The sequence below is a fragment of the Taudactylus pleione genome, unplaced genomic scaffold (assembly GCF_031769625.1).
Source record: "Taudactylus pleione unplaced genomic scaffold, aTauple2 ptg000471l, whole genome shotgun sequence".
In the NCBI taxonomy this organism is placed as follows: domain Eukaryota; kingdom Metazoa; phylum Chordata; class Amphibia; order Anura; family Myobatrachidae; genus Taudactylus; species Taudactylus pleione.
The window spans coordinates 3,500,758-3,518,047 of NW_028284873.1; positions in this window are offsets into that span (position 1 = coordinate 3,500,758).

Sequence of the window (17,290 nt, forward strand, 5' to 3'; positions counted from 1 at the left end):
GACGTGGGTCTGCTATGTAAGATTCCAAAGCTACCAATATGGAAGGAGTATTTGAAGCATCACCGTTGGCAAATATTGTGAGATAAAATAAGAGGTGAAAGGCATATAGGGTCTGATTCAGACCCTCTCGCAAGCGGGTCGATGTTGCCCAAGTGCGCATGCGCGCGACGGAGGCGGCTCCGTCGTGCGCATGCGCGAGACCCGAATAACGACGACCAAGCCGTCGTTATGGGTCTCGCACCAAAGGGGGCGTGCTGTAGATGGTGATTGACAGCATGCCCCCTTTGGTGGGCGTGCCGGGGGCGTGGCTGCCCAGGCGGAGGCATTCCCATGGGAATGCCTACCGTCTGGGGCCGGCCCCACTGACATCACTAGTGATGTCAGTGGGAGTGCTTTTGACTCTGATAGAGCCAAAAGTACTCCAGGGCTTGCGGCAGCGAGACCCTACCGCAAGGGTCTCACTGCAAACCATCATTTTGGCCGCTAGCTATAGCTGTGGGTGGTCACCCACAGCTATGTGAGCGGCCAGGAGGCTGCTCCAAAAACTAGGAGGGACGGCCCTGATTCAGAGCGAGCGCTCTGTCAGAGATGTATGTAATTAGGATAAGGCTGGCTAATGGGGTGACATTCCATTTTCAGTGAGGTGTGTGTGTAGATGATGTAAAAATGGTAAGCAGAGGAAGTGAATGTTATACTTGAAAGGGGTGTATATAGTGGATGTTATAATATACTGGGGGGGCACTGTAATGTGGCATAATCGGAACTAGGGGCACTGTAATATGGGATAATATGAACTGGAGAGCAGTACAATGTGGCATAAGGTGAACTGGGGTACTTCAATGCAGCATAACATATTCTGGGGGCACTGTGTGGCATAATGTGAATTGACAACACTACAACTGTGAACTGGGTTTATTTCAATGAAGCATAATATGACCTGGGGCACTGTGTGATATATAGGCCCCTATTTACTACAATCCGCATTTAAATGTGGTTGTAGTGTGATATTTCCGACTAAATTCGCATTGCGAATTTAGGAAAAATCACATGGCTGTACTAACATCTGCATGCAGGGACAGAGCTTGCGGATAAAGCTCTGTCCCTGCGAATCCCGTCCGGATACTTCTCCCTGTAGAGAATGTGTCTGTGCATGTACCGCCACCGGCTACCGCAACCTCCCCTCTCGACCGCCTCCCCCACCCTATGCAGCAGCTGACCAGGATCACAGTGCATGAGCCTGGAGACCAGCTGACTGGAGCCCCAGAGGACATCACCGGAGCACCGATCACCAGTCCCTAGATGCAGGTAAGGGGTTTTTTTAACAATTTTTTTTTTTTGCAATGATCAGCTTGTGTCTATTTTGACCACACAGCCAGGGTCGGACTGGCCCACAGGGGTACAGGGGAATACCACGCTGTGCCCCACTGCCCAAGGGCCCACCCCTCCTCTAGGGATCAGGTTCCAGACTGTGCACTTGAATTATACATTATACATATGTTACATTATACTGCACAAGACTATAGAGTTTTTTCTACAATGTATATCTGTTATTAATTTAGTACATTATTTTGCATGCACTAGCAGTATTTACTGTGTTGGCTGGCCAGGCCCCCTCTGGAGTTTCACCACACCCCTAAGTATGGGCCCCTATCACTGCATTCCCCAGGTGGGCCATTCATGCCCCAGTCCGACACTGCAAACAGCTGATCACTGGGACCCAGCTCCCGACTCTGCTCTGCCTGTTAGAGCACAGCAGGAGTCCTGGATAATGCCATCTCCAGGTGGTGTTATTATCACAGGAATTCCATCTGTATTTTTTCACAATATATTTTTAGTGAATCTGAGCAGATCACATTTTCCATTACAAGTATGGGAAATGCGATCTGCTTACTAAAAATATGTAATAATTAGGTTTTGGAGTAGAATTTTGTGAATTCTACTCCATTTGCCCTTTAGTAAATTCATGTGATACTAAAATAATGTGAAAAGGTTGTGTAAACACCCGTTTTCACATTATTTTAGTCAAAATAATGTTAATAAATATGCCCCATAATGTGAACTACAGCACTATTATTAGAGATGAGAGGTTTCTGTTCTCTGAGAACCGAACCCACCCGAACTTACAGATCTGAGGCGAGATATGAGGCAAAACATCATTATCCCGCTGTCGGATTCACGTGAGTTTTTATATTGTATAAAGGTTCCCGCGCTCACCGTCATTTTTATTCCGGCTGTGGAGAGTGAAGAGGAAGCTGTGCTGTGCGCTGTTGTTGTCCATAGTGGTTGTGCTGTTGCTGTGCATAGGGGCTGGCTGCTGTTGTCATAGGGGCTGGCTGCTGTTGTTGTCCATAGGGGCTGGTTGGGCTGTGCTGTGCTGTTGTCCATAAGGACTGTGTTGTTGTCTATAGGAGCTGTGCTGCAGACAGAAGAGGGGGGCTTCAGTGGCTATTGTGTCACTGCAGTCCATAAGGGGTGCTGCTGTGTTGTTCAGGGGGTGCCCTGTTCATCAGGGGTGCTCTTCACCCCCAGTGTGAAAAAAATAAAAAGTGTTTTTTTTTCTGTGTGCATGCTTTAACCGCACTTATCAACAATGTAGCTGCGCCAAGCATGCTGCCTGTGTCGTTTATCAAGGGGCTACTGCCTCGTTCATATGTGCTCTCCCCCCCCCAGTGTATTAAAAAAATTAATAGAAGTTTTTTTTTACTCTGTGTGAGTGTGCGTGTTAGCCACACTTATCAGCAACATAGCTGTGCATGGGGCTGCTGCCTCGTTCAGGGGTGCTCTCCCCCCAAGTGCTAAAAAAAATATATTACGTTTTTTTTTCTGTGTGTGTGCACGTGTTAGCCACACTTATCAGCAACGTAGTCGCGGAGGCATGCTGCCTTTGTCATTTATCAAGGGGCTGCTGACTCGTTCAGGGGTGTTTCCCCCCAAGTGCTAAAAAAAATATATTACGTTTTTTTTTCTGTGTGTGTGTGCGTGTTAGCCACACTTATCAGCAGCGTAGCTGCGGAGGCATGCTGCCTGTGTCATTTATCAAGTGCCTCCCGCCCAAATTAATAAAAGTGTTATTTTTCTGTGTGTGTATGCACGCGTTAGTCACACTTATCAGCAACGTAGCTGTGCAGGGGTGCTGCCTGTGTCGCTTATCGAGGGGCTGCTGCCTCATTCAGGGGTGCTTTCCCCCCCTTTGTTAAAAAAATTAATACAAGTTTTTTTTACTCTGTGTGAGTGTGTGCGTTAGCCACACTTATCAGCAACATAACTGTGCAGGGTTGCTGCCTGTGTCATTTATCAAGGGGCTGCTGCATCGTTCAGGGGTGCTCTCTCCCCCAAGTGCCCCCCGCCCAAATTAATAAAGTGTTTTTTTATGTGTGTGTATGTGCACGTTAGCCACATTTATCAGCAATGTCGCTGTGCAGGGGTGCTGCCTGTGTCATTTATCAAGGGGCTGCTGCCTCATTCAGGGGTGCTCTCCCCCTGAAGTGCAAAAAAATATATATTAAGTGTTTTTTTTCTGTGTGTGTGTTAGCCACACTTATCAGCAACATAACTGTGCAGGGGTGCTGCCTGTGTCATTTATCAAGGGGCTGCTGCCTCATTCAGGGGTGCTCTTCCCACCAAGTGAAAAAAAATATATATTAAGTGTTTTTTTTTCTGTGTGTGTGTTAGCCACACTTATCAGCAACATAACTGTGCAGGGGTGCTGCCTGTTTCATTTATCAAGGAGTTGCTGCCTCATTCAGAGGTGCTCTCCCCCCAAGTGCAAAAAAAAATATATTAAGTGTTTTTTTTTCTTTGTGTATGTGCGCTTTAGCCACATTTTTCAGCAACATAGCTGCGCAGGGGGGCTGCCTGTGTCGTTTATCAAGAGGCTGCTGTGTCCATCCAGGGGTTGCTGTGTCCATCCAGGGGCTGCAGGGGTGTATTCATAAAAATATTGACACTGTTAGTGGAAAACGCAGTGTATTCATAAAAAAATTGTGTAGCGCAGTGTGTTATTCTTTTCTTATTCATAAAAAAATCTTGTGACACTGTAAGTGAAAACTTCACAAGTTTAAAATTTAATAACAAAGTTAGCAATAAAAAAATACAACTTTTCACTTCTTTCCTCAATCATGAATAAATGATTAGTCTACACGGTGACTACAAGACCACAAAAAGTGCTAAATAACTTGCATTATATATTAAACATAATGACATCACAAACACCTCAGCTGAGATTCACATAAACATATTTTCAAAAGGTGAAAATAGAGGATATGGTTACAAAAATGGAATAAAGCAGCTAAAACTGCGTTATCTGATTATAGTGTCCCTACTCCCTTCCCATGGCCCCTCTACCTGAATTTCAGCGAGTCAGAGGGGCAACTCCATGCAATTGTATTCCAGAGTGCAGCTGCTCCTCCTATAGCCCAGGTCAGAAGATGTGTAGGGGTTGAGGTAATATGGACTAAAATGGAGCTCACATCCACTAAAGTGGACAATGAATCCCCAAACAGGGAGCACAGCTGTAATTTATACACAACACAGGATGGGATGACGATATAGGCTTGGGTGCTGGTAGAATCAGGGGTGATGTATACATCATCTTATTCACACAATATTAATTTGTCCCCGCTGGAATCCACCATTACAGGTGCCTGTGTAAGTTTTGCACGTAATTGACGGTAAAGGTCTTTCTCGTAGAATTTGTAGTTCATTTTGATGGACATCATCTTTTCCACATTTTGGGGAAGTGGTCTCAGGCCGATCACTGACAAGGTTCCCGGCTGTGCTGAAGGGGTTGGGTGGGCAGCTCAAGTAAAGCAAAACCAGTTTGTGCAAGGGCCTTCAAATGACCTTTTTTTCCTGCCAGTAGTCAAACGGACTGTCTGACATGTCTATTTGGATGCTATCATTAAAATGTTTTAAATATTCCTCAACCATTCTTTGAATGGTGACCGTATCAGATGGAGTCACGGTAGAGGTGTCATTTATTGTAGGCAATTCTGAGTCTAACCTGATCAGATGTCAAAACTTGGTTGTGTTGACTCAACTGCATCACCAGTGGGTGTTTTGAAAGTTTAGTTTTTCTCAGCAGATGTACTTGCTGGAGAAACTGAAGGATAAGCCATCGCAGCATCATGTGCAACTTGAGCTCTTCAGATCTGTGTCCATTGGGAAGAAAGAAACAACGTCTTCATCCCTTTTGGGATGAAAATCCACTCCCAGCAGCAGGCATGGTGCTCAAGGATTCTCAAGAAAGACACAACGTAAGACTTACACCTTAAATCTGAAATCTTGCATTTGCTCTGTTCCGCTTGTCTACATATCTGTGCTGGTTAAGTGGACAGTGGGTACAATGGCAGTTTGAAGGCCACTAAGTAACAATGTTTTTTAATGTCCCTGTAAATGTTGGGAAAAAGTTTCAAGTGGAATCTTTGAAAAGGATTAACAGTCAATTGTTTTGGAAAGCACTCTTCCTGGGCCCTTCTGGGATGAAAATCCACTCCTAGCAGCAGAAGAAGGCACAGGTTTCTCAAGAAAGACACATCGTAAGACCTTAAATCTAAAATCTTTAATTTGCTCTGTTCTGCTTGTCCAAATATCTGTGTTGGTGGACAGTGGGTACAACAGCAGTTTGGAGGCCATTAACTATGTTTTTTTTAATGTCCCTGGACAGGTTGGGAAATGCTTTTCAAGTGGAATCTTTGCAAAGGATTATTTACCAGTCTTGTTTTGGAAAGCACTACTAGAAGTTTTCCTGGTCCCCTTCTGGGATGACAATCCACTCCCAGCAGCAGGCATGGTGCTCAAGGATTCTTCTGGGGCAAGGACTGATGTGAATGAGTAAAATATTGTTTTGTAAATGCCTCCCCTCCCATTCTCTCTCATAAATTTACTTCGGAATCAAAAAATGAAATTAAATTTACTAACAATCAACCCTTCCTGTCCCTGCCTTCATCTACAGGCATACTCAAACTCCCTCAGGCCTCTTGAATAATAAAAACCATTTGTTTCTTGATGTGCCATGTTGGAAGTTGAACTGCCATGTGTTTGTGCCGCCCACTGCTGCCGCATAGCTTAGTCAGCCAGCTAGCTTGGTGCAAGTTCTGGACCTAAACTGGATGAAAACAATATTGTGAGCTGTGAGGTGGTCAAAATTGACTGGAAATGAGTGGATATAAATGATATTGAGGTTAATAATACTGTAGGAACAAAAACAGGCCCATTTTATGTGATTTTAGCTGTTTATATGATTATTTTTTTTAAATACAGACCCAAAACCAAAAAACAAAACACGGAAAGGCGGTTTTGGCAAAACCAATCCAGATCCAAACCAGAGGAGATACAGATCCAAAACCAAAACATGGGGTCAGCGCACAACTCTATTATGGGGCATAAAGTGAACTAGAACACTACTATGCATCATAAAATTAACTAAAGCACTATTATTGTTCATATAATTATTATTATTGTTATTAAATTTTATTTATAGGGCGCCACAGGACTTCCGCAGCGCCGTACATACAGTAAAGGGTACACAGAACATTACATTACAATACAGTAACCAACTTATAAACAGTGCACAAGTAACAATTAGCAACACAATTCTCCATACATAATACAATAATACAGCTGGGAAGGTGAAGGCTGTCATAGAAGTGCTAGAGAAGAAGGCTGTGAGACAGTGGGGAGGACAACCAAGCTCCTAGGAGCTTACAATCTAGGGGACAACAGTAAAGCCCTATAATGAACTAGAGATGAGCTGTTTGTATTCTGTGTAATCCGAACTGCTCCAAACATGGGGGATCCGAGTCCACCCGAACACTGTTCGGGTGTTCCCCGCCTGACACGGATCCCCGTTCGGGGCCGAACGGCGGCCGCCTGATGTCGGATTCTCACTAGAGAATCCGACATCAGGGCTTCTCGAGTGTAGGGCAGACCACGGTGATAGCGGTCTGCCCTACACAGAACAAACACACAGCCGCCAGCTCTCATTGGCTGCTGCATGGAGGGAGCCGGCTGGAGCTCACTCGGGAGCTCCGTCTTCCGGCTCCCTCCTCGTCGCGTGGATGCAGAGCAGACAGCGCTGGAGCGGGGATTCAGGTAAGTTTTTAATTTTTTTATGTGTGTAACGGCCAGGGGCGCTACTGGGGGGCACAGCTACTGGGGGGAACAACTACTGGGGGGCATACTACTGGGGAGGTCTGCTACTTGGGGGGCATACTACTGGGGGGTCATTCTGCTGGGGGGCCTGCTACTGGGGGGGCCTGCTACTGGGGGGGCTGCTACTGGGGGGGCCATACTACTGGGAGGGGGCTGCTACTGGGGGGCATAATACTTGGGGCCTGCTACTGGGGGGGCTACTCTCGGGGGGACATACTACTGGGGGGGCCATACTACTGGGGGGGCCATACTACTGGGGGCCATACTACTGGGGGGCATACTACTGGGAGGGGCCTGCTACTGGGGGGGTCTGCTAATTGGGGGGGCATACTACTGGGGGCCTGCTACTGGGGGGGCCTACTACTGGGGGCCATACTCCTGGGGGACATACTACTGGGGGGGCCATACTACTGGGGGGCATACTACTGTGGGCATTGTGTAAAAGGGGCACTACTGTGGGCATTGTGTAAAAGGGGCACTACTGTGGGCATTGTGTAAAAGGGGCACTACTGTGTGTCGTAACATAAATAAGAGACACTACTTTATGGTGTAATGTGAATCAGGGGCACTATGTGCGGTGTAATGTGAATAAGATTGTGCACTGTGACTCCTTGGGCAGTAGCCTACTTTGTAAACAAGTACTCTGATTCTGCTGGCCGTACCCCACTGGGTGGGTGCACTGCTTTTCATTTCTGCCACTGCTGTGTGGCAATGTTTCATAGATGTGCTTTATACTGTGGTGTCTGTGTCGTTGTGTCGCTGCTCTGTCGCTTAGTAACCAGTCAGCTCACTGCAACCTTTGGCAAATAATATTGAAAACAATATTATAAGCTGTGAGGTGTTCTAAATTGATTGGAAATTAATGTTATTGAGGTTAATAATACTCTAGGAAGAAAAAAAAATACCAATTTATGTGATTTTAGCTTTTTTTGTAAATTTTTGTAAAAAAATCCAAATCCAAATGCAAAGCCAGTCACCGCAGTTTGGCAAATCCAAATCCAAAGCCGGACGACGAATTAGAACCAAATCCAAATCTGGCAAAAATGGTCCGGCGCACATCCCTATAATGAACTAAGGGCCTGATTCAGAGCTGGACGCTATTTGCGGACGCTCGTTCAGAAAAAGGGGCTGGCTATTTAAATTAAGCGCTCGCTCTTTGCGGTCTGTTGACGCCTCTATGTCTGAAAGAGCGAACGAAACATGCGCTCACTATTTTGGAAAAAACGCCCCCTGGCCGCTCGCATCATACGTCATCTCCGCTATTTATTTGATTAATCGAGTACATCGAAAGGCTTATGAACTGCTCGCAGTGCTTGTGGTAGCATTTTCCTACCGCAATCATGCGAGCAGTTCAGGCTAAAAGACAACCAAGTGACGTGGTCAATGACGCTGCTTTGTTAATTATGCACACCCTTAAAACGCCCGTTTTGACCGTTTGGCACGCCTGCGTTCGGATCTCCACTCCCTGTTTTCAAGCACCTTCCCCTGTTACCACCCACAAACGCCTCATCCTGTCACTCAAATTAGCAGGCATTCGCTATTTTGCGAGCACACGATTTTCGACCGCACTGACTGGTTCACGCATGCGTATAACGATCCGTACGCATGCGCAGTTGGGCAAACATAGCTTGGAACGAACGAGCGGCCGCTTACGAGCGGCTCTGAATCAGGCCCTAAGGCACAACATTAAAGCATAACATTAACTAGAACACTACTATGGGGCATATATATTAAACCTTGCTACGTAGAGAGGTGTTTCTCTAGAAGTATTGCGGGTGCATATTCAATATGTTGCTGTGGGGCCCACAAAGTTCTGGCTGCGCTCCTGCCCCACCTCTAACACTCCAACTCCCTCTCGGCCTCCCATCTCCCCAACTTCACACCAGTCAGCTTCTCTGTGGCTCCTTACTAGCAGCATTGGTTTCAGATGTCATGTGACATAATGAAATGTATTGCTGTCCAGTCAGTTTTGCAAGTTTGTGGAGCAGTGGGCCTGATTCAGACCTGCTTGCTAAGATGCATACTCTCGTTGCTGTAGATGGTATGCAGTGTGTATGCATTGTGTGCATGTGTATGCATCACAGTGCGCACGCACATACCTTAGTGAAAGTTCTCAATGCGTTCACTCGCTGAGCATACAGAGCCCAGCAGAGTGAGTGACAGGGGAAGCCATTTGTAGGTGGTAACAGGGGCTGGCCATTAAAAACGGGGAGTGGAGGTGCAAACGCAGGCGTGCCTGAGCATCTCAATGGCGGTTTAGAGGTGTGTATAATTATAAGAGCATCATAGTACACGTCACCTGGCTTGTTTTTACACTGAAGTGCTCGCCGTGCATGCGGCAGGGTATGGTCAACCTCAACCGCTGCGATAGCCTCCGATGTTACACGATGTACCGATGGTTGCATACACTTCCTGGACATGATGTGCACAGGTGGGCGTCTTAAAACAGGCTGGTGGGTGTCTGCATACACTATGTGATCGCTTTCTAAGAAATACTGGGCGTGCTAATGCTTTGATGTGTGACAGCAGTGCCTACGCAATTTGCATACACATCGTGCGAGCGATTGCATCTAGCGAGCAGCTCTGAATCAGGCCCAGTGTACACATTGAGGACAAGAACCTATGGTGATGGGGGCAGGAATCTGGTGGGACATGGGACATTTTGAAGTTGTAAAAATGTGGGCCTGGAAAAATATATTATATAACACAAATATTCTAACTGAATTATTGACTTAACTGTAACAACATAATAGACTGCATCCATTGTTTTTATTTCTTCACTTCCCATGCAGCTGTTATTATAAGAGATGAGCAGTTTTCCTGGAAACCGAGCCCACCCGAACTTGCCTGATTCGAGTGGATCCACGCTGGAACTCTGTTCTCCCCACCATTTTCGGATTTCAAAAAGAGGCAAAATGTCATCTTCCTGCTGTCGGATATCGCTTGTTTTTGGGTCCAATATAAGTCGCTCCCGCTGTGACTTGGGCGCCATTTGTCACAGGACCGCCGGAAGTGTAGGACACAGTGGAGCTGCAGGAGCATTCAGTTCAAGTTCAACTTCAAAACGACACTGTTTGATGGGCAGTGGCACCCACATGTCCCTTAGAGTAAATACTGGCTGAGCTAGTTTTGATGTAGGCAGTTATAAAAATATTGGGCCTGATTCAGCTTGGATTGCAATTGCAACAGCGTACACTGGCCCTGATTCAGAGCCGGATGCTCTGACAGAGCCCTCGCTCTGAATCAGGGCCGTCCTTGATTTTTAGAGCGGCCCCCTGGCTGCTCGTATAGCTGTGGGTGATCTTGGTCAAGACCATCGCGATGGTCAAGACCATCGCGACCATCGGGCTTACGACGAGACCCCTGTGGTAGGGTCTCGTTGCCGCAAGCCCTAGTGTGCTTTCGGCTCAAACAGAGCCGAAAGCACTCCCAAAGACATCACTTGTGAATTGTGATGTCAGTGGGGCCGGCCCCAGACGATAGGTGTTCCCATGAGAATGCCTCCATCTGGTCAGCCACGCCCCTGGCACGCCCAACAAAGGGGGCGTGCTGTCACTAACCATCGACAGCACGCGCCCCTTTGGTACGAGACCCGGAGCGACGGTTCCGTCGTGCGCATGCACACTGGGCCACCATTGACCCGCTTGCGAGCGCTCGCGAGCGGGTCTGAATCCGGCCCACAGGGCCTGATTCTGTAAGGATCGTAATTGCATAGCTGCACTCAGGCAGCTTTGCAATTGCGATCCTTGCAGATATGGTAATGGACAGGAGGCATTACGTCTCCTGTTCATTACTTAATCGAGCTGCGTTGTTCAACGCAGCATTGGTTAATCTGCGTACCATCGGCCGGCTACGGTGACCCATAGGGTCCCGCAGCTGGCTGCCGCAGTTTAGAGGAAGAGCCCAGGAAATCTCCATCACCCGACGGAGATCCTGGTCTTCTCTCTCCCCCCCAAAGGCAGCAACACGCCTAAGTTATGGGTATCGGAGGCTGTTGCCGCCCCCTCCCCACCCCCAAACGGCAGCAGACTGTCAATCACTGACAGTCTGCTGCCAGTTTGCAAGGGGACTCGCAGACCCGTTATGCACATGGGCAGAATGGGTCTGGGGCCTGCGCAGATTCCCAAACATCGGGAATCTGCGTTCAGCAGTGCACTAGCATGTTACTAGAGTAACAGGCTGTGAGCGTTTGGGGGTGGTGATGGGGGAGTGGTCAGTGAAACGCAGGCGTGTCTATCCATTTGAATGCCGTTGCATGGGCGTGCATAAATTAGCCACTGAGACAGCATACGCAGCTTGAAAACTCACTGTGTGCAACAAGATTTACAGTTTCTGTGGCAGTCAGCAAGGTATTACAGATGTGAGATAGCAGTAATTGGCGTCTCTAGGCTATGCGACTGCTTTGCAAATGCCTTCATTAGCATATTTATGCAGGAGACCTCCGTGCGTAATTGCAGCTGCGATCGCAATACTCGATCCGTAGTGAATAAGTCCCATTGTTTATTATTTTTATAGTGCAGGAACATCTTATATTACTACTATTGTCAGAATCACACTGGTGCTGTAACTTAGCACTGCAACATTAAACTTTGGTGTACAACTGCACTGATGTTTTTTTTTTCTGTCACTGCCAGCAATGCGGCATTAACCGTTTATTAAAACTGGTGGGTTTTTTTGTCACTGCCTACAGTGCAGCATTAGACTTTATTCATTGGTGCACACTGGTGCCTATCATTACAATAAGTAATTTGCAGCAGTGTGTAAAAAAAATATATAAAAATCAAAAAATAATAATAAAATATTTGTGTGTGTTATTCAGGCCATGATACTTTGTTTAGGAACACTAACGATCAGCAGGTCAAGGGCCTGTTGTTTGTCTTCTAAAATAATATTTGTGTGTGTGTCAAAGAACTTCAGGCCATGATACAGTGCTTAACACTAAAGGGCATAGAGGTTTTAAGTCAGGGCATCTGAAGTCAAAACAATATTTTACATAGCTGAAAAAACACCACCTAATGGTGCATACACACGGTCAGATTTTTCCTTCAGATATGAACGATAACGATTTAAAAATCGTTCAGTCGTTCATATCTGAAGGAAAATCTGACATATCTGACATACCTGAACGATGGATGATCAACGATGCGCGTTCCCGTTTGTCAGATAATGATATCTGACATCTGATGTGTTTGCAGTCAGACTTGGACGATTCCATTCATTTTAATGCGGTCAAAACTCGTTCAATTGTTCAAATCGTTCAAAACTTTGGTAAAATCGTTCAAATCGTTCAATCGTTCATCTGACAAATCTGACAAGTCTGACAAATCTGACCGTGTGTATGCTCCATAAGAAAGGGACAGTTTCCTGCAGAAAAACATAAAATTGCCAACATGCCATATACCACTTCCAGTGGCGAGGAAAGGCTCAGGCCTTGACCTTTATTTGTGAGTGTTGGTACTGCAACTGCTGTTAGTCAGGCATCTTCTTCTACCTCACATGATGATACAAGACCTTCTCACTCAGGGCCTGATTCAGACCCATTTGCTAGGCTGCGTTCGCACGTAGCTGCCAACGTTTGCAATCTGCACATGCGTATAAGACGCAGTGCGCGTGCGCGAACTAGTCTGTGCGATTGTGCCGAGCTTGCACCCTGCACACAGACGCCTCACTAGAATGACTGTCAGGATGAGCAGTTTGTGGGTGTTGACAGGGGTTGGTCGATGGTAATGGGGGTGTGGTGGTGCGAACGCAGGCGTGACTGTGCGTCCTAACGCCATTTCAGGGGCATACATAATTAAGACGCAGCATCAGCATACATGTCACATGGCTGAATTACACACAGCAGCACTCACAGTGCTTGCAGTAGGGTATGGTCAGCCACAAGTGCTGCATATGGGTGCGATATTACTTGATGTTACCGATTGTTTCATACACTTCCTGGAGATGACGTGTATTACTAAGGGAAAGTGGGCATCTTATGATAGGCTGGTGGGCATCTAAATACACACCGCGATTGCACACCAAGACATAGTGGGCGTGCTAATGTCTTGCCATGCGATCGAGGGATATGCATACTTTGGAAGCTGATGGCTATGTGCGAACGCATCTAGCGAGTGGTCTGAATCAGGCCCTCAGAGTCTAGAAGAAGTGTCCAAAAATGAAAACAGGAAAATTAGTGCTGAAAAAAATCACGATGGCAACAGAACAAACTGTGTGTTCAGAAATGTCACAAATCCCCGAGGAGAGTCTAAGGGTGCCCACGACTGCTATGTGTGAGCCTGACCTTTCTGATACAGGACATGTAGAGAAGCCTCCTTCCACCATTTCTGCACCCTCTGCCAATGTGGCGATGAGCATCACAAGTAAAAATTCTGACCTAGAAATTGAGGATGCTACCAAGGAAGTGCAACAGGATGAGGGGGATATTTGTATAGCTGATGCCATTAATGAGGATGTTGATGATGAAGATGTTGTTTGTGTAAGTGAGGCACCAGTGAGAGCAGTTCTTGCCCATGATAAGAAGAAGGCCATTGTCATGCCTGAGCATAAGGCCATAAAAATCCACCTCTTATGTGTGGAATTATTTTACCCAAATCCTGACAACAGTTGTCAAGCCATCTGTAGCCTTTGTAAAGCCAAAGTAACTAGAGGTAGGGACATTAACCACCTAGGAACCTCCTCCCTGTTACATCATTTGTAGCACATTCATGAAAAGTTTTTGGCAAAGTCTGAAACTTCTGTTAAAGTAACAGCAAGCAGTCCAGAGTATAAGTATTAGAGTATTAGTTCCCATCTCTCAGCTAAGTCCCAGCTCCTGCAATCTCCACTGCCAACACCTTCATCATCAATCTCTTTATTAAATCGAAGCTAGTCCTGCATCCAATTTGCTAAGGCTAACTCAGTCCTCCCCGATCCAGGATTCCTCAGAAGAATCCTTAAGTGCTAGGCCTACTACTGCTGCTGGCAGTGGATCTTCATCCCAGAAGGGGACCAAGAAGACTATTAGTTTAAAAAACAATTGACTGGTAAACAATCCTTTGCAAAAGAAAGCAAGTATGACAGCTGTCACCCAGTTGCACAGCGGATCACTGAAGATATGATGGATATGCTAGTATTAGATCTGCATCCAATATCTGCCATTAATGCATGTGGTAATAGACAGTTAATTGAGGTCCTGTGTCCTCACTAACAAATTCCATCTCAGGTCCAATTCACCAGAAAAGCAATTCCTCATCTGTACCAGATTAATTCTTGGCCTACAAAATGCCATTGTACCCATTGTCCACCTAACCACAGATATATGGGCAAGTGATACTGGCCAAACTAAAGATTACATGACTGTGACAGCCAACTGGGTGGGAGTATTGCCTTCAGCAGCAGCAGTAGGTAAAACAAAATGCCAGCTCATTCCCAGGTAGGCTACTCTCTTTATCACCGGCATCACTAAGAATCAACCTGTTCTAAAAATTTAGGAATGTCATAGCAAAATGACTTACCCCGCTTGGACTTCCCTCAGGATTTGCTATTTCTGATAATGTCACAAATATTGTGAGAGCATTACAGCTGGGTGAATTAGAACATGTCCCATGTTTTTCTCACGCAAACAACTCAGGGTGCAGATTTTTTTTAAAAAATTGACAGGCAGGAAGGAGATGCTGTCTGTAGTCCAAAAAATGTCAGGACATTTTCACCATTCAGCAACTGCATGTAGAAGATTGCAGCGGCTGCAAGAAAAGTTCAATGTGCCATGTCACCAACTGAAGCAAGAGGTAATAACAAAGGTGGAATTCCACCCTTTTATATGCTTCAGTGAGAAACAGCAACAAGCCATCCAAACCTACACAATGCCATGACATAGGGAGAGGAGGGGGAATGTACCTTAGTCTGGCGCAGTGGAGAATACTTTCCGTGTTGTGCAAGGTCCTGAAACCACTCAAAGTGGTCACGTGTGAAGTGAGTTCAGACTCTGCCAGCTGGAGTCAGGTGATTCCCCTAATTAGACTTTTGGAAAAACAGCTTGATAAACTGAAAGAGGAGATTAAACAAAGTGATTCTGCTAAGTATGTCGGATTTGTACTATGTTCGCTTCACCAGGATGCAAGGGTTGTCAATATCTTGCAATTGGATCACTACATTTTGGCGACTACAGCTGCCAGGAAAAGGAAAAAACCTGAGCTTTCCCAAGTGACCCACTGGTGATGAGGAGAAGTCAACACAACATTTTGACATCTGGTCAGGTTTAAAAGAGTTTCCCCAAATTAGTGACACCTCTACCATAATGCAATCTGATATGATCACCATCCATAGAATGGTGGAGGATTATTTTAAAGATAGTGTGCAAATAGACATGTCAGACAGTCCCTTTGACTACTGGGAGAAAAAAATGCAATTTGGAGGTCCTTGTACAAACTGGATTTGCTTTACTTAAGTTGCCCACCCTCCAGTGTGTACTCAGAAAGAGTTTTCAGTACATTTTCAGTACAGCCGGAAACCTTGTCAGCGATCGGCGTAGGAGTCTATTAACTCAAAATGTGGAAAAGATGATGCACAAAAAAATTAACTATAAATTTCACGAGGAAGACCTTTACCGCTAATTACATCAATGTACAGAGACTTCTGTAATGGTGGATTGTGTGACGATGATGTTAACATTAATGAGGGTGAGGATGACAATGATGATATCTTGCCACTGTAGAAAAAAGATCATTAACAACACTGTTAGCTGCCTTAAGCTCTTTTGTACCTTGTTATGTGGTGGCCCAAACTTACCATCACTTCAGCAACAAAAGTGGAAGTCCCTGTCGCTGAAGTGATTGGTATGTTAAACTGTGCATGTCCTGTTTAATATACAAATAAGGGAGGGTAGAAGGACAAGTCCATCTTGTACCTCTTTTCTTTGCATTACATTTTTATAGTTTATTAAACAGTATGCAGTTGGGAAACTGGCTGCTTTAATACCGACAGCCGGCTGTTTCCCAGCTGCTTTATCCTGGCATGGGATAAATGACCGGCATCTATATCTAGATGCCTGTCATTTACCCGACGCCGGGAGACTGGCGCCCGGCATCCCGATCGAAGGGATGCCGGGCGCCGCGAGCGGACAGCCGCGGGGGGGAGAGTTAGGTTTAGGGCAGCCGGGGGGGACTTAGGGTTAGTCACCCCCCCTGGAGGGTTAGGGTTAGGCTAGGGGAAGGGGGGGTTAGGGTTAGGCACCCCCGGGGGGAGGTTAGGGTTAGGCACCCCCCCGGGGGACTTAGGTTTAGGCAACGGGGAAGGAGGGGTTAGGGTTGGGCACTTAGAGGGGGGATTAGGGTTAGGCACTTGGGCGGGAGGTTAGGGTTAGGCACCCCTAAGGAGGGTTAGGGGGTTAGGTTAGTTTATATTTACCTTAGGGACGATCAGGATTTCCAGCGCTGTCAGGCTTCCGCTGCCGGGCTCTGCTGATCTGTTGAGCTGCCGCTGCCGGGAGTCGAACTGCCGGCCATGCGGCAGCCGGGATTCCATACCGATTCCTATTAAACTGACATCCTTTCTGCCACTGCTTTGTGGCAATGTTTCATAGATGGCCTATATTTTTTAAACTGCCATGCATTTGTGCCGCTGCTCTGTCGCTTAGTTGAGCTAGCCAGCTCACTGCAGCCTTTGGCCTGTATTAGTGAAAAGTGAAAAAAATATTAGGTGGTAATAACTGACTGGAAATGACTAGAATTTTATTAATGTTATTGAATTTAATAATACCCCTTTCACACTGCATTGCCAGGTCGCACCCAGGATTTTGTAAACGGGTCCATCCCGGGTGTTACCTACCTGAGATCCCTTTCGGACTGGCGGCCCGACCCGATCATGTCCAAGAGCCGGCTCTTCATATGCTGTGGACAGGTTTCGAGTGACATCGACCCTGGTTACCTGTTCACACTGCACCGTGAGCCAGGTTGAACCCGTGTTCAACCCTGCTCATTACCAGAGTTGAAATGCCAGGTTATTTCAACTGGGCCCTTTCACACTGAGCAATATCCTGGGTTGCTGCGCAATCATGTGAAATAAACACTGGTTATTGCTGGCAGCGAGGAACAAAAGCAGGCCCTAATTGGGTGATTTTACTTGTTTTTATCATTTCTTGAAAGAAATACAGATCCAA